The 2,500-nt window shown below is 64.2% G+C and overlaps 1 non-coding gene across 1 annotated transcript; it reads left to right on the top strand.

Annotated features, from left to right (window-relative positions):
• The first annotated feature begins 797 nt into the window (after positions 1-797).
• LOC141979381 (5S ribosomal RNA) lies at positions 798-916 on the top strand. The gene has a single exon (XR_012636797.1). It is a non-coding gene; the product is annotated as a 5S ribosomal RNA (ribosomal RNA).
• Positions 917-2,500: the final 1,584 nt, after the last annotated feature.

Raw genomic sequence — 2,500 nt, forward strand, 5'->3', positions numbered from 1 at the left:
CCCCCCCCCAGGCCAGCCTGCGAAGCCGCGGCCAGGATCGGGCCCCTGGAAGTCTGACTAAAAATTTTCACCGACCCCAAAAACGGTTAGGGGGGGCCTCATAAAGCCTCCGGAGCGAAAAAAAAAAAAACGGAAAAAAGGATCGGGCCCACCCGAGGCAGGGGAGTCAGTAAGGGAAAGGGGACGAGGCGGCCCGGAGCCGGGTGCCCGGAGCCGGGTGCCGGCGGCCAGGATCGGGCCCCTGGAAGTCTGAAAAATTTTTTTCACCGACCCCCAAAGTGGTATTGGGGGGGGCTCATAAAGCCTCCGGAGCGAAAAAAAAAAAAAACGGAAAAAAGGATCGGGCCCACCCGAGGCAGGGGAGTCAGTAAGGGAAAGGGGACGAGGCGGCCCGGAGCCGGGTGCCCGGAGCCGGGTGCCCGCGGCCAGGATCGGGCCCCTGGAAGTCTGAAAAAAATTTTTTCACCGACCCCCAAAGTGGTGTTGGGGGGGGCTCACGAAGCCTCCGGAGCGGAAAAAAAAAAACGGAAAAAAGGATCGGGCCCACCCGAGGCAGCGGAGTCAGTAAGGGAAAGGGGACGAGGCGGCCCGGAGCCGGGTGCCCGGAGCCGGGTGCCCGCGGCCAGGATCGGGCCCCTGGAAGTCTGAAAAAAAAAATTTCACCGACCCCCAAAGGGGTGTTGGGGGGGGGCTCACGAAGCCTCCGGAGCGGAAAAAAAAAACGGAAAAAAGGATCGGGCCCACCCGAGGCAGGGGAGTCAGTAAGGGAAAGGGGACGAGGCGGACCGGAGCCGAGTGCCTACGGCCATACCGGACGGAAGGCCCCCGATCCCGTCCGATCTCGGAAGGTAAACCGTCCCGGGCCTGGCTAGTACTTGGATGGGTGACCGCCTGGGAATCCCAGGTGCCGTAGGCAGCTTTTCCCGCTGCGAGCCAGCTCTCTCCTTTTCTGGGGAACAAGGGCAGGGTCGCCCTGCCAGGGGCCCTGGGGCTGAAGTCCCTGCCGGCCACCAGGTCAACCCGGAGCCTGCCCCTCTGCGGCCAGCAGGTCAACCCCATACCGGCAGGGGGTTGACCTGGTGGCCGGGAAGCAGAGCGGCCAGCAGGTCAACCCCATACATTCAGCGGGTTGACCTGGTGGACGGGAAGGAAAGCGGCCAGCAGGTCAACCCCATACTTTCAGCGGGTTGACCTGGTGGCCGGGAAGGAAAGCGGCCAGCAGGTCAACCCCATACATTCAGCGGGTTGACCTGGTGGCCGGGAAGGAAAGCGGCCAGCAGGTCAACCCCATACATTCAGCGGGTTGACCTGGTGGCCGGGAAGGAAAGCGGCCAGCAGGTCAACCCCATACATTCAGCGGGTTGACCTGGTGGCCGGGAAGGAAAGCGGCCAGCAGGTCAACCCCATACATTCAGCGGGTTGACCTGGTGGCCGGGAAGGAAAGCGGCCAGCAGGTCAACCCCATACATTCAGCGGGTTGACCTGGTGGCCCGAAAGCAAACCGGCCACCAGGTCAACCCGGAGCCTGCCCCCGCGGGCAGGGGCCAAGCGGACCCCCCTCCGCCCGGGCTTGCCCTGCTCCGAGCCGGGGCTTAATCCCCGTCCGGCCACCAGGTCAACCCGGAGCCTGCCCCTCTGCGGCCAGCAGGTCAACCCCATGCCGGCAGCGGGTTGACCTGGTGGCCGGGAAGGAAAGCGGCCACCAGGTCAACCCCATACTTTCAGCGGGTTGACCTGGTGGCCGGGAAGGAAAGCGGCCACCAGGTCAACCCCATACTTTCAGCGGGTTGACCTGGTGGCCGGGAAGGAAAGCGGCCAGCAGGTCAACCCCATACATTCAGCGGGTTGACCTGGTGGCCGGGAAGGAAAGCGGCCAGCAGGTCAACCCCATACATTCAGCGGGTTGACCTGGTGGCCGGGAAGGAAAGCGGCCAGCAGGTCAACCCCATACATTCAGCGGGTTGACCTGGTGGCCGGGAAGGAAAGCGGCCAGCAGGTCAACCCCATACATTCAGCGGGTTGACCTGGTGGCCGGGAAGAAAAGCGGCCAGCAGGTCAACCCCATACATTCAGCGGGTTGACCTGGTGGCCGGGAAGGAAAGCGGCCAGCAGGTCAACCCCATACATTCAGCGGGTTGACCTGGTGGCCGGGAAGGAAAGCGGCCAGCAGGTCAACCCCATACATTCAGCGGGTTGACCTGGTGGCCGGGAAGAAAAGCGGCCAGCAGGTCAACCCCATACATTCAGCGGGTTGACCTGGTGGCCGGGAAGGAAAGCGGCCAGCAGGTCAACCCCATACATTCAGCGGGTTGACCTGGTGGCCGGGAAGGAAAGCGGCCACCAGGTCAACCCCATACAGGCAGCGGGTTGACCTGGTGGCCCGAAAGCAAACCGGCCACCAGGTCAACCCGGAGCCTGCCCCCGCGGGCAGGGGCCGGCATACCCCCGTCCGTCCGGGGTCGCCCTGCCCCGGGCTCCGGGCTTAAGTCCCGAGCGGCCA

Source organism: Natator depressus, chromosome 28, assembly GCF_965152275.1.
Source record: "Natator depressus isolate rNatDep1 chromosome 28, rNatDep2.hap1, whole genome shotgun sequence".
NCBI classification, from domain to species: Eukaryota; Metazoa; Chordata; order Testudines; family Cheloniidae; genus Natator; species Natator depressus.